This window comes from Oryx dammah, unplaced genomic scaffold, assembly GCF_014754425.2.
Source record: "Oryx dammah isolate SB20612 unplaced genomic scaffold, SCBI_Odam_1.1 HiC_scaffold_27, whole genome shotgun sequence".
NCBI classification, from domain to species: Eukaryota; Metazoa; Chordata; class Mammalia; order Artiodactyla; family Bovidae; genus Oryx; species Oryx dammah.
The window spans coordinates 4,434,529-4,454,391 of NW_024070211.1; the positions used below are offsets into that span (position 1 = coordinate 4,434,529).

The 19,863-nt window shown below is 38.2% G+C and overlaps 1 protein-coding gene across 15 annotated transcripts in view; it reads right to left on the reverse strand.

The window, feature by feature from the left end:
• The window catches only part of EIF4G3 (eukaryotic translation initiation factor 4 gamma 3), a 348,214-nt gene that overhangs the window by 214,608 nt on the left and 113,743 nt on the right, over positions 1 to 19,863 (reverse strand). For 12 of the 15 annotated variants that reach the window (XM_040229500.1, XM_040229499.1, XM_040229498.1 and 9 more), the window contains exon 1: positions 7,280 to 7,356. The gene's annotated coding sequence lies outside the window, so the exon portion shown is untranslated. Of the gene's footprint in view, positions 1 to 7,279; positions 7,409 to 19,863 lie in introns of those variants that run through there. The other 3 variants (XM_040229503.1, XM_040229502.1, XM_040229501.1) reach the window with 1 other exon arrangement.

A 19,863-nucleotide genomic window follows, 5' to 3' on the forward strand; every position in this document is an offset into this window, starting at 1 on the left:
TGGTATTTTGTTTCAGTAGCGTGAGCTAATTAACCAAGACAAGTGGAAAATAAATTTTTGCAGGAAAAATCACAAGCACTCTGAACTGAATAGTCAGAATACTCCATTTCCTGATTCTCTATAAAATGATTCTATTTTCTATGCCCCGATTTACTGGCACATGCTAATTTCTATAGGTGAACTGAAGTTGCAATTTTCAAAACCATAAAACAATTTAAAATAATGTCACAGCTATGTAAAAAATCAGATCGGGGGCACAGAAGTAAGATTCTCTTCTTAAACTAAGGGAAGTAAGGGAAGTAACGAGGTAAATCTACAGAGAAAACTCCTGAAGAGATTCTGCACTACCTATTAACAGAGTTTAGTGGGAGCGAGAGAAATCAAGAAGCGCCTCCCAGAAAGTGTCCAGAGAAAGTGACTCCTTAAATGTGAAAGAGATAAAATCCTAAACCTTTTTCCCTTCACAAAATTGAGATGAAAATAATCATCAACAAAAAACTGAGCCTACAGCAAAGACAATGGAAGGAATGCTTGTAAAATCACTCAGTTCCTCCTCATTGGTTCTCACAAAATTCACCAACTTTCTAAAGTAGTGCTGAATTAATGTAGAGCTAGTTTTTAAACCTTTTACTCTTTATACTCAGATATTTCAAAATACAGATTCTAGTCTTTTCTCTAGTTACATGGAACATAAAGAAAAGCATAAGCAAACAAACCCGTAGGCATGGGAAGCTATTAAGATTGCATAAAGGATGAAATTTAAACATCTGGTAAAGTCCTACTTTATAAATATGGTTGCAACTGCTTTTGTTAATGAAGAAAAAAGACAAAAGAGTTAAAATTCTTTATCAAATATGACCACAATAAGATAAATCTCAACAATTAGAGGAAAGGGCTTACCACAATTATGTAGCATATTTGAGATGAAACCACAGGTATAAATGATTAGGTATTTTATAAGACTTTATAACTTACTTTTATACTAATTACACTTGTACAGGCATATTAATTTTAAACTATTTAATGACAGTATGTGCTGGTGAATTTTCAGTAAAGTATAAATTTTTAAGTAAGTACATATATTATCAACTAAAAAACAAACAAAAGAAACAGAGGATTTTGGCAACAGAGTCAACTAAATGCCATCTACACTGCAGTTTCTAGAGCCTACATCAAATATTCCTGTGCCACAAAGGCAGCCTCCAAACACCACTGATGTCAAAGACTGCTTTAGACAGCTGTAGTATGCTCCATGCGGGAAGGCAAGTATAAAAAACAAGAAATTTTGCTTCATTTTCTCTTTTTAATGAAAGTCAACATTCATCTATTTCAACAATGAAATGTGAAAAAGATTTTCAAGGCTTCCTCTACTTATCCTGCTTTAAGCAAGGTTGATTGTCAGTCATCAAATTCAGAATTTGTCATATTCACGAAAGACATTTTTTTAAAAATCAAAAAAAATATAAAAACTTGTTTGCAGTAAATAAAATTACTGTTTAGCTTAAAAAGAAAGAAAAAGCAATTTGCAAAGTCTGAAACAACTTGTCAGTCAACAACTATGAGGTAACGCTGAGTATTTTTCCTTAAATTTCGGAAAGAAAAAGGAAGTCTAGAAGTTGGATAAAGGAAAATGATTATAGGGACCATAAGTCATTTAATCACACTGTTCTGTAACAATGAAAATAGTATGAATAAAAATAGTAAAGTTAAAATAAGTATTATGATCAATCACTACTCCTCGGTGAAGAAGTCCTTTGCTCAGCATTTCCAGAGACAATAAAGAATCTAACCAGTGGATCACATACCATCACCACCTCAGTCCACTATACAGCATGATCAAGTTGGTCTCTCAAAAAAAGAGAGGAACCAAATGAAACTTCTAGAACAGGAGGTGGGAAACATGTACCATTCCACTTCTCTGCATCTTTCTGAGCACATCTTGTCAGTGATTACTGTGAACACAGCTTAAGAACTTAGACAGTGACACCAAGAAAAGGACTACTCATTGAACCTGATCATCAGTGCCAGTTTGGGCTCCTGACTTTGTAATTTAGCTCCATTATGTGAAAATTAACCAAGTTAAAACAAATGCGTACCAACAATCAAGCAACAAGTATGAAACATTTTTGTTTTGTTGAACTAATTTTAAAATATTCAACTATCAAACTTCTGATCTTTTTTAAAATACACAAAGCGAAACAGAACGTAAATCTGCCTAATTTTAATTCTAATAGCCAGAACATGGAAGCAACCTAGATGTCCATCAGCAGACGAATGGATAAGAAAGCTGTGGTCCTTATACACTACAATGGAGTATTACTCAGCCATTAAAAAGAATACATTTGAATCAGTTCTAATGAGGTAAATGAAACTGGAGCCGATGATACAGAGTGAAGTAAGCCAGAAAGAAAAACACCAATATAGTATACTAACACATATATATGGAATTTAGAAAGATGGTAATGATAACCCTGTATGCAAGACAGCAAAAGAGACACAGATGTAAAGAACATACTTTTGGACTCTGTGGGAGAGGGAGTGGGTGGGATGATTTGGGAGAATGGCATTGAAACATGTATACTATCATGTAAGAAACGAATCGCTAGTCTAGGTTCAATACAGGATACAGGATGCTTGGGGCTGGTGCCCTGGGATGACCCAGAGAGATGATATGGGGAGGGAGGTGGGAGGGGAGTTCAGGGTTGGGAACTCATGTACACCTGTGGTGGATTCATGTCAATGTATGGCAAAACCCATACAGTATTGTAAAGTAAAAAAATAAAAAACAATTTAAAAAATAAATAAAATATAAAATATAGAATTCTTCCCGAATGCATGGAGATCTCATTTAATATAAGCCTCCTATTTACAAAGAGGAAACCTAAGCATTAACAGGAACTTCCAATAGCTGAACTCTGAAATAGTATTGTCAAGGCTGGGACCATTGTCTAACACAGGGCTCCTGACTCCCAGGAGAATGCACTTCTTTACTAACTTTGAAATCTGCCTCAGAAGATACTGGTAAATTCCAACATTGTTCCCATAGTAATGACATTCTCAGTTTAGAGACTGTTCAAGTACTGCCATTTCAAGGTGACTGAAAAGAATCCACACCTAAAAAGACTCTGTGTCTGATAATTTTCCACAGTTGGACAATTTCTTTTGAACTACAAGTTCTCTAATAGTCAATAATTATATATATATAATAATCTCTAATATATTATTATGGATATATTAGATAGAATATCTAATCAGATATATATTATAGTCCCTATAGATATCTATCTATATATGGATATATCAATAAATACATAGATATCTCTGTATCTATATATATATCTAATTAGATATATTATCTAATATATAATATATTATTATATAATAATCTCTAATAGTCAAAGTTTCTGATTTTCACTATATGAAATCTCCTGAGGGAACAGGGTGAGAAAGATTTAGATGTCACATAACAAAGGAAAATGCACATGAAGTCTTAAAACTTGGTAAATGCACAAGTGTATGTACTTGCACACACATGTATAAAATCCTATCCTGAAGAAAAAGAAGCAGGATAAATAGGCCGTCACTAACAATGGCAGGAAGAGACTGGGAGCAATTTTCTACCATGTCCTTCTTTTATGTTTCAAAGGTATGAAATTCACTTTTCTTCAGCTTAGCTGCTTTCACTCAAACCATGATCAATTGATTCAGGCCAAACACTGAGTCACAGACACAGGTTGCTACTTGGGACAAAAAGTTCTGACTCACAGAAGAAGGGGAGACTGTCACTTCTAATAAGGCATGTGGTTAAAGAAGCTTCTTTAATCTTTTCTGCACTGGATTTGATATCGAACATTAATAGTTCTATGTATAAGAATAAACCACACTATTTCCAAAAGAAAATGACCAAGCCTGGCCTGTACTTTTACCCTGGAAGGGATAAGTAAAGACTTGGAAAGACATCTCAAACTCCTAGAGAGAGCTTCTAAATTTCACACTAATACCAGAACGGTAGCCAAATTAGGTGAGTTTAAGACACACACGCACGCACACACCCACACACACACATCCTGAAAAGAATCAAGTTGGAAATGCACAAAAATACCAAGTGTCACTTATTGAAAGCATACGTGTGTCCTCTTCTGAGGCAAGATTTTATATGATCTTGGTAAAAACCCTCTTGAAGAGCAGCAGAATTCTAATTCTCCCCTATAAAGCAATGAAGAAACCAAGTTCTAGAGATACTGAATAATTTACCCAACATCATATAACCAGAAACTGAGAGATCAAGTCCCAGAACATGGAGTCTATTTGACTCTAAGCCTGTAAAAATTTTCCCACTATTTTGAAGGCTCTACTTTCCCTCATGATCCACAAACATGTTAACTACTAAAACCTAAGGATATTGAGTTTCCCACAAAACACCCCAATTTTCCAGGTATGTCAATTTAGAAAGATTTCCTCAACTCTATCAACAGACATGTTAGGAGACAAATAAATCCATTATAAGGCTGCCTCCCCTGTCTGAAAGGCGGGTATAAAAGCAGGTAGTGAATGAGATGTGATGTACTGGGTTCATCCATCGAATCAGGAAGAATGATGATAACAAAGCAGACCACAAAGGAAAACCAAGGTAACAACTGGTGACCCTTCTTCTTGGGATTTACACACTCTGACTTCTAAAAGCAACTAATAAAATGGCATACAGAAAGGCACTGGTGGGCTTGACAACTGAGACCACTGCAAGATCACAGCAGTTTCCTTAAATGCAAACTATGCATCTGCAAGCAGCCCTCTTTCAGAACACTTAAGCACCTTGGGCAAACTGCTGAGGTCAAGTCACAACTGGGAACAGTAAGAATTTAAAATGGAAAACTAAGCTATTCCACTTACATGCCAGTTACTGACTGCTTGCCTTTCAGCTCAAAATTCAACTTGTTTGCCAGGACAGTGAAAATGAATCTGGCACAATGTAAATGTTTCTCAGTAAAGGACACAGTAAAGACACTGCAAGAGGGAAGGGTTTTGCCTCCCACTCCTCCCAGGATACAGCAGCCAGCAGTGCCCAGTGGCTGACAGCTACCCCGGGTACCCCCTCAGGCTGCTTTGCAACAGAGTGCCTCCACTAAGAAACTGCCTTGTGCAGGGTTTCCCCTCAGTACCTTAGAAGGCAGAATTCTGGCACATTCCAGAGAGCAAATTTCTACTAAGTTCCACTGATGGAGTACCACAACAACTTCTCTACCATTCAGAGAACCACATCATGCTGATCTCAGCCCAAGGGAGGTGGGGTTGGGGGGGCCTGGAGCAGTCTCCTACCTAGCACTAGGAAGAGAAAAAAGAGGCATACGGTAAAGACCTTTGTTTAGATTTTGGAGAGAACATGTATTACATTTGAGTGTGAGACACCACAATGGACCTTCAAAGTGATCTGGGAGGTTTCCAACTTTGACTGAGGAAAAGAAACAAAGGAGCCTCTGCAGTAAGTTCAGCCTGCAACACAAGCTTCTCTACCACATGGGACCTAGGCTCCAGGTTCAGGCTATGTGAAGTGTCCATGGCAAGCAGAGGTGCTTACAGAGCGTCGATTCATTGTGCTCCACAGCAGCTCTTGGCTAAAGGAACTGGTGCTAGAGACGTAGGCTTTCCTCAACATTCCAAAGATGGCTTTCCAGCACGTTCCACTGGTATGACATTACTGACACCATGTATTCTCTACTATTAGGTATATCATAGCCATGCACTCTCTGGCAACAGGGTGAAGAAGAATTTTCAGGGGAACTCTAACCCAGCCCCAGGAGAAGCACCTGCTCTATACATTTGTTATTTTTGCATTCTTTAAGGTTCTCTCTCACTACTCCAATCCCTATTATACTTAATCTCCCTTTATACGAAACTTTCCCTACCCAAACTACTACCCAGTGTTTCTTTTCTCCTGAGACACATACCAACACACCATATTAAGAGCTTGCATGGCTCTCTTCTATACCATGAAAACCAACATTGGAAACATCTTAAACAATCAGAATTCACTTTGACATGCTTTACTTTTAAAGCTCAGAATTAAACAGGAGTGATTTAGACTGAGTTTAAGCGTAGCAGTAGCAGTAGCGGTTGTGTTAGCCACTCTGTCGAGCCTCTCTGGGACCCCATGGACTACAGCCCACCAGGTTCCTCTCTCCATGGAATTCTCAGGCAAGAGTACTGGAGTAGACAGCCATTGCCTTTCTTCAAGGGATCTTCCCAACCCAGGAACTGAACCCAGGTCTCCTGCATTGCAAGCAGATTCTTTACCAGCTGAGCACGAATGGTGCTGTTTCACTTATGGTTTGGTATACTGTACATTCTTTCTCCGAACATTCTATAGTTTAAACTATCGTTCATCAACCCTTAGCTTAGAATCGCCAGCCTTTAGCACTATTATTAGTAATTCTTCCTCTTATTATTCAAGCTCTTCAAAGGAATAAAAGATAAACGGCCAAATTGAAAACAAGTTACAAAATTAATTTTCATTATTAAAAGGAATGGTTATTAGCTATAAATATTAATAATCTCAAATAGCATGACTCAAAGATACTGGCTTGACTATGTCTACATTCCAACAAGAGATATCCTAATTCTATACCACTGTTAACCACAAGGAAGATCAAATTAACATGTAATGGTAAGTTGGTGCAAGCTGAAAGACCTCTTGGGAAAGGGCTTACCAGGCAGGGAACACACAGGGACACATTAAAACAGTGTATCACTGTCTCCAGTGCCTGGTAACTGGAAATAAACTAAGGAGTTCACTACTCTAACAGTTCAACAAAATTTTAAGCCTGGCAATTTTAATAACCTATTTACAAAATCATACCAACTAAAATTACTAAGAGGAAAAGGCATCGTATCTTTTATAAAAGTAGAAAATAACCACCAACAATCCACCAAGAAGTGAGAAGAAGCAAGATGATCAGATTACATACTGAAATGCAAACAAATGCTTTATGGGATTTTTAAAGAACTTTAAGATTCTATTCTAATTTCCAAACCAAAAAAACAAACAAAAAAACCTAATTATCACTGACAGTTTATTCTGAATAACTCCAGAAATGAAATGAGTAAAACTGTTATTAGCCACCATTATGGGAGGTGTGTCTAAAAAATGTAGTAAGACAAAACAGAAATAAGATAAAACTGAAATTTCTCTTCGACTAATGTTGTATGTTTGTTTAAAAGTTTGCTTTAGAAAAATTCGGCTTTTAAATGGAAATTTATTTTAGGAAATTCAGGTTTTTCTTACTTGAGAGAGTCCAGGGGACGATGCATGTCCCGGGGGCGTTGCCGCAAGGTTTGGATGCCCCTTGTTTATCTCATGTGCTGAGTAAGGGGAAGGGGTCGGGGGTCCCGGTTGTCTTGCTACTTGTGTTACCTGTGAAAAAATCAGTATTTAGTAAGACTATTAGTAACTCAGTATTAATAAATATTGCATAAGAATAAAATAAGACTAAAGGCTTAAAATTTCAAAATTGAAAAAAGGAAATTAGTATAAAAAAAGAGAAATGAATATTTTTATCCACTTGATAAAGGATTCTCAAAGCATACTTAAAATTAAAAATTTTAAAGGAAAAAAATAAACGAAAAGAGCCAGACTAGAAACAACATCCTATAGGATGCCATTTATTTGTTATTTTGCAAAAAGACCAAAAAGGAAATATCAATAAATGATTACAAGAGCAAATAATAATTACAAAAAGAGCACAAGGATATTCTAGGGAGTGACATAACTTGTTTCAGATCATGACTGTAGGCACATCACATATCTCTTTGTACCTGTCAAAACCAATGGAAGTATACATAGAACTGTAATAAGGTGAATTTCACCTTAAATAAATGATACCTCAATAAATCTGACCAAAAAAGTTACTTATACAGCATAATCGCATTTTTGTTTCTAAAAAAGCACTTCTAAATATACGTGTATTTATGTGTAAATACGTGTGCATATATAAACATATATATCATTTCAGTTCAGTCGCTCAGTCGTGTCCAACACTTTGCGACTCCATGAATTGCAGCACAGAAGGCCTCTCTGTCCATCACCAACTCCCGGAGTTCACCCAAACTCATGTCCATAGAGGCGGTGATACCATCCAGCCATCTCATCCTCTGTCATCCCCTTCTCCTCCTGCCCCCAATCCCTCCCAGCATCAGGGTCTTTTCCAATGAGTCAACTCTTCGCATGAGGTGGCCAAAGTACTGGAGTTTCAGCTTCAGCATCAGTCCTTCCAATCAGCACCCAGGACTGATCTCCTTTAGAATGGACTGGTTGGATCTCCTTGCAGTCCAAGGGACTCTCAAGAGTCTTCTCCAACATCACAGTTCAAAAGCATCAATTCTTCTGTACATGACCACTAGAAAAACCATAGCCTTGACTAGATGGACCTTTGTTGGCAAAGTAGTGTCTCTGCTTTTCAATATGCTATCTAGGTTGGTCATAATTTTGCTTCCAAGGAGTAAGCGTCTTTTAATTTCATGGTTGCAATCACCATCTGCAGTGAGTTTGGAGCCCAGAAAAATAAAGTCTGACACTGTTTCCACTGTTTCTCCATCTATTTCCCATCAAGTGATGGGACCAGATGCCATGATCTTCATTTTCTGAATGTTGAGCTTGAAGCCAACTTTTTGACTCTCCTTTTTCACTCTCCTCTTTCACTCTCATCAAGAGGCTTTTTAGTTCCTCTTCACTTTCTGCCATAAGGGTGGTGTCATCTGCATATCTGAGGTTATTGATATTTCTCCCAGCAATCGTGATTCCAGCTTGTGCTTCCTCCAGCCCAGTGTTTCGCATTATGTACTCTGCATATAAGTTCAAAAAGCAGGGTGACAATATACAGCCTTGACGGACTCCTTTTCCTATTTGGAACCAGTCTGGTGTTCCATGTCCAGTTCTAACTGTTGCTTCCTGACCTGCATATAGATTTCTCAAGAGGCAGGTCAGGTAGTCTGGTATTCCCTTCTCTTTCAGGATTTTCCGCAGTTTATTGTGACCCACACAGTCAAAGGCTTTGACATAGTCAATGAAGCACAAATAGATGTTTTTTTTGGAACTCTCTTGCTTTTTCGATGATTCAGTGGATGTTGGTAATTTGATCTCTGGTTCCTCTGCCATTTTCTCAATCCAGCTTGAACATGAGGAAATTCACAGTTCACGTATTGCTGAAGCCTGGCTTGGAGAATTTTGAGTATTACTTTACTAGCCTGTGAGATGACTGCAACTGTGTGGTAGTTTGAGCATTCTTTGGCATTGCCTTCCTTTGGGGTTGGAATGAAAACTGATCTTTTCCAGTCCTGTGGCCACTGCTGAGTTTTCCAAATTTGCTAGCATATTGAGTGCAGCATTTTCACAGCATCATCTTTTAGGATTTGAAATAACTCAACTGGAATTCCATCACCTCCACTAACTTTGTTCATAGTGATGCTTTCTAAGGCCCACTTGACTTCACATTCCAGGATGTCTGGCTCTAGGTGAGTGATTACACCATCGTGATTATCTGGGTCATGAAGATCTTTTTTATACAGTTCTTCTGTGTATTCTTGCCACCTCTTCTTAATATCTTCTGCTTCTGTTAGGTCCATATCATTTCTGTCCTTTATCGAGCCCATCTTTGCATGAAATGTTCCCTTGATATCTCTAACACACATACTTAAAAGTATATATACATCAAATTAAAAAAAGATTTATAAAGAAGATACACAAAGATCTTAACAGAAAGCATGCAAGTGTTTTTGTTCTATTATTTTTATATTCTCATATAGTTCAACGGTCATGAACTGGAACAATCAAAAAAATAGCATATGTATTTATGTAAATAAAAATCATGTCTCCCCCACTTTTTATGGCTAATAAAGTACCCATCAGCCTTTGACAGGTATGAAACCGCTTTACTCTGGCCCCTTTCTAGCATCTAACAATCTTACCCAACTCTATCACAGTCTAACCCATAATAGCACTGATAATTTGGCTAACCTCCATGAATACGGGGCAATTCTGCAGTTGTGTGTGTTGTCACTTCAGTCACATCTGACTCTTTGCGACCCTATGGATCATAGCCCGCCAGGCTTCTCTGTCCATGGGATTCTCTAACGAGAATGCTGTGGGTTGCCATTTCCTTCTCCAGGGAATCTTGCCAACCAAGGGATCGAACTCTCATTCCTTATGTCTGCAGCACTGGCAGGCGTGTTCCTTACCACTAACACCACCTAGTAAGCCCCATCTTCCCATCTGAGACATAACTTCCTGCTTTTTCATGCTGATTAACTTTCTATAATGTGGCTTTTGTTTAAGTCTCTGTGGAGCTGTGGTTTACTGGCTGCTTCTGTCTGCCCTCTGATGGAGGAGGCGAAGAGGCTACAGTGAGCTTCCTGATGGGAAGGACTGGTGGTGAGGTTATCTAATATAAAAGAATTCATTCTCCTTAGGGTGAGTGGAGCCATGAATCCTTTACAATCTGATAGAAACAACCTACTTCCTATAATCATATTTTTAAATGCATAAATAGATTACAAAAAACAATTATGTTGAAATATGGGTATTAATACATTAAGACAAAATTGTGATATAATATACATTCTGTATTACTGTATTGAAAATAGTAACTAATGGCAGTTGCTGCCCACATTCATAACTCAAAGAAATGATAACATTTACTGAGATATTTTACCCCAGTTCTTAGATCCCCTGAATTCTACAACAGAGTTAAAAACTCTACCCAGGGAGAAACGAAAGTGGTCTCTAAATGACATTAAATTTTCCTAGAATTCACTCAGCCAGTCAGAAGCTCTGAAGAAAGTCTACTCCTTGGTAATTTAAGCCTAGAATCCTTTGCATGCATGCACACTAAGTTGCTTCAGTCATGTCTGACTCTTTGCAACTCTATGTCTACAGCTCACCAGGGTCCTCTGTCCATGGGATTCTCCAGGCAAGAATACTGGAGTGGGTTGCCACGCTCTCCTCCAGGAGATTTTCCCAACCCAGGGAATGTACCTGCATCTCTTATATCTCCTGCATTGGCAAGTTCAGTTCAGTCATTCAGTAGTGTCTGACTCGTTGTGACCCCATGGACTGCACCATGCCAGGCTTCCTTGTCCATCACCAACTCCCAGAGCCTCCTCAACATCATGACGAAAAACTCACTGATGCCATCCAACCATCTCATCCTCCATCATCTCCTTCTCCTCCTGCCTTCAATCTTTCCCAGCATCAGGGTCTTTTCCAATGAGTCGGTTCTTCTCATCAAGTGGCCAAAGTACTGGAGCTTCAGGTTCAGCAACAGTCCTTCCAATGAATATTCAGGACTAATTTCCTTTAGGATTGACTGGTTTGATCTCCTCACAGTCCAAGAATTCTCAACAGTCTTCTCCAGCACCACAGTTCAAAAGCATCAATTCTTTGGTGCTCAGCTTTCTTTATAGTCCAACTCTCACATCCAAACAGGACTTCTGGAAAAACCATACCTTTGACTAGATGGCGCGTTGTGAGCAAACTAATATCCCTGCTTTTGAATATGCTGTCTAGGTTGGTCATAACTTTCCTTCCAAGGAGTAAGCATCTTTTAATTTCATGGCTGCAGTCACTATCTGCAGTGATTTTGTAGCCCCAAAAAATAAAGTCTCACACTGTTTCCATTGTTTCCCCATCTGTTTGCCATGAAGTGATGGGACCAGATGCCGTGATCTTTGCTTTTTGAATGTTTTCAGCCAGTTTTTTACTCTTCTCTTTCACTTTCATCAAGAGGCTCTTAAAGTTCCTCTTCCCTTTCTGCCATAAGGGTGGTGTCATCTGCATATCTGTTCAGTTCAGTTCAGTCGCTCAGTCGTATCCAACTCTTTGCGACCCCATGAATCGCAGCACGCCACGCCTCCCTGTCCAGCACCAACTCCTGGAGTTCACTCAGACTCACGTCCATCGAGTCCATGATGCCATCCAGCCATCTCATCCTCGGTCGTCCCCTTCTCCTCCTGCCCCCAATCCCTCCCAGCATCAGAGTCTTTTCCAGTGAGTCAACTCTTCGCATGAGGTGGCCAAAGTACTGGAGTTTCAGATTTAGCATCATTCCTTCCAAAAGAAACCCCCAGGGTTGATCTCCTTCAGAATGGACTGGTTGGATCTCCTTGCAGTCCAAGGGACTCTCTCAAGAGTCTTCTCCAACACCACAGTTCAAAACCATCAATTCTTCGGTGCTCAGCCTTCTTCACAGTCCAACTCTCACATCCATACATGATTACTGGAAAAAGCATAGCCTTGACTAGACGGACCTTAGTTGGCAAAGTAGTGTCTCTGCTTTTGAATATACTATCTAGGTTGGTCATAACTTTCCTTCCAAGGACTAAGCGTCTTTTAATTTCATGGCTGCAGTCACCATCTGCAGTGGTTTTGGGGCCCAGAAAAATAAAGTCTGACACTGTTTCCACTGTTTCCCCATCTATTTCCCATCAAGTGATGGGACCAGATGCCATGACCTTCGTTTTCTGAATGTTGAGCTTGAAGCCAACTTTTTCGCTCTCCTCTGTCACTTTCATCAAGAGGCTTTTAGTTCCTCTTCACTTTATGCCGTAAAGGTGGTGTCATCTGCATATCTGAGGTTATTGATATTTCTCCCGGCAATCTTGATTCCAGCTTGTGCTTCCTCCAGCCCAGCGTTTCTCATGATGTACTCTGCATATAAGTTCAATAAGCAGGGTGACAATAGGCAGCCTTGACATACTCCTTTTCCTATTTGGAACCAGTCTGTTGTTCCATGTCCAGTTCTAACTGTTGCTTCCTGACCTGCATACGGATTTCTCAGGAGGCAGGTAAGATGGTCTGGTATTCCCGTCGCTTTAAGAATTTTCCACGGTTTTTGTGATCCACACAGTCAAAGGCTTTGGCATAGTCAATAAAGCAGAAATAGATGTTTTTCTGGAATTCTCTTGTTTTTTCAAAAATCCAACAGATGTTGGCAATTTGATCTCTGGTTCCTCTGCTTTTCTAAATCCAGCCCGGCCATCTGGAATTTCTCGGCTCACGTACTGTTGAAGGCTTGCTTGGAGAATTTTGAGCATTACTTTACTAGCCTGTGAGATGAGTGCAATTGTGCGGTAGTTTGAGCATTCTTTGGCATTGCCTTTCTTTGGGATTGGAATGAAAACGGACCTTTTCCAGTCCTGTGACCACTGCTGAGTTTTCCAAATTTGCTGGCATACTGAGTGTAGCACTTTCACAGCATCATCATTTAGGACTTGAAATAGCTCAACTGGAATTCCATCACCTCCACCTGTTCTGTTCGTAGTGATGCTTCCTAAGGCCCACTTGACCTCAGACTCCAGGATGTCTGTCTCTAAGTGAGCCACCATCGTGGTTATCTGTATCATTACAATCTTTTTGGTACAGTTCTTCTGTGTATTCTCGGCAGGTAATGTCTGGCAGGTTATATTGGCAGGTTATGTCTATCTAAAACCTACCTAGAGGTTCAGCTACCCGTTCCAAAAGCTAAAATAAAATAGACTCATGGAGAACTAGTACACTCAAAAGCTTACAGGTTAAGAAGAGACACAAATATGGTAAAAAGGGACCAACGTTTAAAACCGAAATTAACTGTATTTCATTTCTTTACTGCTTTTTTTTTAGCCATGTGGCATGTGGCATCTTAGTTCCCAGACCAGGGATCAAACCTACACCCCCTACCATTGGAAGCATGAAGTCTTAACCAATGGACCTCCAGGGAAGTCCTTCTTCCTCCTTTTCAAGTAGCTTTATGATTTTCTTGAAAACTTTGTTTACAATTTCAAGTCAAAATTACATTTATAAGGGCATGAAGTTTACCATGAAATGTTATAGCATTTATAAATCTCATCAGGGCAATTTTTCAAAGGATAAAAATCAAAATGCTATCTAAACATCTACTTTAGGAAAAATTAATAACCAGAATGAAGAGTTCTTACATGCAAATCTCTCACTAACAGGGCTTTATAAATTTATATTCTTATTTCACATACTTTAGAATTAAAAATTTTTATATTTTACTAAAGCAAAGCATCAAAATAGATACATATTTTTAACACTACGCTAAAAACTTTCTCAGTGTGATAAGTTAGCTATATTAAATGTCAGGTTAATTCTCCAATTCATTATGATAAAACAAAGATTAAATTTACCCAGGTAAAAAAAATCCTAATGTGGGAAAATGTTTTTAAAATTGCTGATGAGGGGCTTCCCTGCTGGCTCAGCTGATAAAGAATCCACCTGCAATGCAAAAGACCTGGGATAGATCTCTGGATTGGAAACATTGAAGGCAGCAGCTACCCACTGCAGTATTCTAGCCTGGAGAATTCCATGGACTGTATAATACATGTATTTAACTCAAATAAAACAAACAAACAAAAAAACCAAATCTTTCCTGAAATTAATAGTAAATGAATATTAAAATATAATCACTATACGTCCATGTTACACAATCTATAGAGTTAATGTGATCTCTATAAAACTACCCATGACATTTTTCATGTAACTAAAACAAATACTTCTAAAATTTACAGGGGACCATAAAACATTTAGAATTGCCAAAGCAATCCTGAGGAAGAAGAACAACGCAGGGAGCATAATTTTCTCAGACTTCACACAACACTATGAAGTCACAACAATCAAAACAGCAGAGTATTGGTGCACACACACACACACACAAACAGATACATGGACCAACGGAACAGAATAGAGTTCAGAAATAAACTCACACACCTATGGTCAATTAATCTTCAACAAGGAGGCAAGAAATATACAATGGGGAAAACACAGTCTCTTCAGCAAGTGGTACTGAAAAGTTGGAAAGCTGCATGCAAATCAATGAAGTTAGAACATACCCTCGGGCTGTACATAAAAAAACTCAAAACATCTTTAAGAGTTATATATAAGACAAGACATAAAACTCCTAGAGGAGAAGACAGGCAAGACATTTTTTGAGATCATATTGTTATAACCTATGTCCTTTGAATATAGTGGCAAGAAGTTCTCATTTATTGAGGAAAAACACAAGTTTTCTCATTATTATTAGTACCATCTCAACTGTGAAGGCTGGGAGCAGAAGTATAAAATAGCTAATTATGATAACTAATTACCTCCAAAGCTACAAAGATTTTTCTCTTTTATACAATACTTTAAGCAAAATTCATCAATTGCCAACATCCGCTGGATCATGGGAAAAGCAAGAGTTCCAGAAAAACATCTATTTCTGCTTTACTGACTATGCCAAAGCCTTTGACTGTGTGGATCACAATAAACTGTGGAAAATTCTGAAAGAGATGGGAATACCAGACCATCGGACCTGCCTCTTGAGAAATCTGTATGCAGGAAGCAACAGTTAGAACTGGACATGGAACAACAGACTGGTTCCAAATAGGAAAAGGAGTACGTCAAGGCTGTCTACTGTCACCCTGCTTATTGAACTTACATGCAGAGTACATCATGAGAAACGCTGGGCTGAAAGAAGCACAAGCTGGAAATCAGGATTACGGGCAGAAATATCAATAATCTCAGATATGCAGATGACACCACCCTTATGGCAGAAAGTGAAGAGGAACTAAAAAGCCTCTTGATGAAAGTGAAAGAGGAGAGTGAAAAAGTTGGCTTCAAGCTCAACATTCAGAAAATGAAGATCATGGCATCTGGTCCCATCACTTCATAGGAAATACATGGGGAAACAGTGTCAGATTTTATTTTTATGGGCTCCAAAACCACTGCAGATGGTGATTGCGGCCATGAAATTAAAAGACACTTACTCCTTGGAAGGAAAGTTATGACCAACCTAGATGGCATATTCAAAAAACCTAGATGGCATGAGAAAAGCAGAAACATTACTTTGCCAACAAAGGTCCGTCTAGTGAAGCCTATGGTTTTTCCAGTGGTCATGTATGGATGTGACAGTTGGACTATAAAGAAAGCTATGCACAGAAGAATTGATGCTTTTGAACTGTGGTGTTGGAGAAGACTCTTGAGAGTCCCTTGGACTGCAAGGAGATCCAACCAGTCCATTCTAAAGGAGATCAGCCCTGGGTGTTTATTGGAAGGACTGATGCTGAAGGTGAAACTCCAATACTTTGGCCACCTTATGCGAAGAGTTGACTCACTGGAAAAGACTCTGATGCTGGGAGGGATTCGGGGCAGGAGGAGAAGGGGACGGTAGAGGATGAGATGGCTGGATGGCATCACCGACTCGATGGACGTGAGTTTGCGTGAACTCCAGGAGTTGGTGATGGACAGGGAGGCCTGGTGCGCTGCAATTCATGCGACTGCAAAGAGTCGGACACGACTGAGCGACTGAACTGAACTGAATCAATCATTTCTTGGTATGCAGACAGGGACAGTGTGATTGTGTGCATGCACACTGTATTTAAAAGATTTTATGCCGAGAAATATTCATTTTTTATGGATATGATAGTTTTGCATTGGCAATAATATGGAAGATCCAGAATTCTCATTAATATGCTTGTGGAAATATAGATTGGTAGAAGTTCTCTGGGAAAGAACTTGGCACTAGCTAGTACCTTTGAAAATAGGTATACCCTATAGCTTACTTCTTGTTTTGCTTTTTTGTCTCTCTTTTCTTGGAGGATAATGGCTTTATAGCACTGTTGGTACAGCACCTCTGCCACACAGCCTAGCTCTTTGTAGGTATACATTTGTGAGAAAACAGGAAAACATGCACCAAGATACATGTACAAAAATATTCATAGCTGCACTGTTCTTATTACCCAAAACTGGATAACACAACATTCATTAGCAGGAGTATGAATCAGTAATGAAATATTTTCCTGTATGGAAATCAAATTAAAAACTAGAGCAACATTTCTTCATTTGAATGACTTTCATAAATGTTAATGAGTGAAAAAGAACACAGAATACAGAATATGATTCCAAAAATGTTCCAAAACAAACAAAATTTGGCTATATTAATTTAGAAATACATAAATGAATGGCAACACCATAAACAAAAATAGGAAATTTTTTTAAGCCATCTATATCATGAAGAGAAGGAGTAGAGATCAGAAAAGAACATGTTATGTTTTATTCTTTTAAACCTGGGAGGTGAGACAGTTTTTGCTTTAAAATTATTTGTTAAACTCTACATTTATGTTTTATGCACTTTCATGCATGTGTAATTCTCTTCAACTCCCTACAAAAGATTAGAAACAAAAACAAGCAAATTACTTAGGACCTAGGTTAAAGTATTAGTTACAATGGTATTAATTATATTGCTGTTCTAGAAGAGTAGAAAGAATATAAAAGGAAAATAAACTAAAAGAATGTCTCAGGACTTCCCTGGCAGTCCAGTGGTGAAGATCCCTGGATGGGGAACTAGGATCCCACATGCTGCAGGCTGTGGGCTAAACAAAAATTAAATGAAGGGAAAAAAGAAAGAAAACCTCTAAAATTTTGACTGAGTAAAAACTTCAACTAGCTAGTAAATTTCATTCAAAAGTTTTACCTAAAACCATTTCCTATGAAATCAATGATATTTGTTGTTTACTGAGTAATGTAATTTGAAGAATCTTTTGAAAATGTAAAGCTAAACCATAAAGACTATGGAAACTAAGATTAGTCAGTAAGTATAAAGTTGATTAAATAGAAAGTTGATTTGTTCGGCACTAAATTACCCGATTGGATAAAATATTCCAGCCAATTAAAAGCTGTAACACATAAAGTACAATTTCAAATCATAGCTATTTAAAAAGTAAAGTTTCCTGAACATGATCATTCTCTTGACCCACGAGGAATGGAAATACTGTGCAGGAAACGTACGTAGGGAAAAAAAACAGCCAGGTGTAGACACCAGGGAATGAGGTCTACAGAAAGCTGGAGTGAACACCCGTCCCCCACACGGAAGGACACGCTCAGCAGGAGCCAAGCGCCACCATTCAGAATTTCCAGCAAGTCATGCAGTATCTTCCAAGTTTTCAAGAAAAACTAAAATTAAATATTTTTAATAAAATGTTCCTGACTTCAAAAACACGGTACTAGCCACATAAAGCAGGTTGATACCTGAGGAGGACAGGCAGCCAGAGCGTGAACCTGGCTCCAGGCATACCTCATGATCATCACTGAAACATAAACTTTGTAGACTTTTCTTTTTTTTTTTTCCTTTGGACGAAATGAGGAACTATTTATTACTTTCAACAACAGCAGCTGAGTATCTCTGTACCACACTTTTAACCTGAGGTTCAGGATAACACAAACAATGTGTTCATGTGGTGACTTGCACTACCTGAAAGGAACCTTGAACTTAGGGAACTTGAATCTTTTATAATGGACAGTAAGCACGCTGCCTTTTGCTCCAGAGAGAGAAATTCTCTCTTTTATACAGTAAGCATGTGTGCCCATTTCCTCTGAATGTCTTATAAACAGCTACGGTATTCTTTCGTCTCTGTCACTTTATGTATTAACACAAGGAACAAGGTAATAAAAGAAAAATGAAAATAGTAACGCTGTGATGAATTTATTCAGAATTTTCCAATCAGCAAAACTACAAAGAATAAACTTTCTATTTTAAGGAAGTACTCACATATAGACTTATGACTCAATTCTAGACAGGTATGAATGAATATAGATATATTGTTAAACATTATATACACACATATAAAATATATTTTTACTGACTACATCTACATATGCATATGTTGCCCAATATATGCAATAAAAACTCAGCACTTAAAAACATAACAATTGAATCTTTATCAAAAGAGTTGCATAACATTCCTGCCAAGAAATAATAATGTTTTCAGCAAAAAAAAAAATTCATTCCTATAAAGGTAAACGTGATACATAGTTTGTCTGAGAAGTCATCCCTTAATTTTTTATCCCAAGATGAAGTTTACTTAGTGAAATCATCAAAAAGCATTTCAACAGCTGCAACTCCCACATGGAAATGACCAAGTTCAATTTGGGGTAGACTGGAAGGATTCCAAAGCTTTTCTTCAGTTCAGTTCGGTTCAGGCGCTCAGTCATGTCCAACTCTTTGCGACCCCATGGACTGCAGCACACCAGGCTTCCCTGTCCATCACCAACTCCCAGAGTCGGTGATGCCATTCAACTGTCTCATCCTCTGTTGTCCCCTTCTCCTCCCACCTTCAATCTTTCCCAGCATCAAGGTCTTTTCCAATGAGTCAGTTCTTTGCATCAGGTGGCCAAACCAGTGGAGCTTTAGCTTCACCATCAGTCCTTCCAACAAATACTCAAAACTGATTTCCTTTAGGATGGATTGGTTGGACTGCCTTCTTACTTGGCTAATTTCAATACTCTATGAGAATCTCAAGCAGCTTCTCCACCCCTCCTGGTGAGTTTTTCATCTCATCCTACTTCTTCCTTCAGATTATTTCCCAATATTTAGGGATATTTTTAATTACAAATATTGGGAAATGAAAGCTGATTTAGTCAATTAAAAAGGAACAATACAGTGTATACTAGAAAAATTTACTAAGTATCATGACATTTTTTTCAAAGTCAGACATTATTTCTGCCAAACTCCTCCCAAAAACCAAGAAAAAGAGAAAGAAAGTACATTACTTCCTCTTTGCTCTACTCTTAGCTATACTTATTAGGTTGAACCATGTGGAATTTCTGAAATTCAAGGTTTTTTTCACATGTTTTAAAAAGGCAATTTCAGATAAGTCAAGTAATACTTGATTACTCAAGCAAATAGATGCTACCACTGACACTTCTATCATGAACTCTCTAAGTACTGGACTCTCTAAATTCAATTCTGAGGATTGTTTCTTTTCATATTTATTAGTAACTGGCAATGGACTTTTTCAATGTTGACTACCTACCACAAATCAGTAACAACAAAATAAAAATAA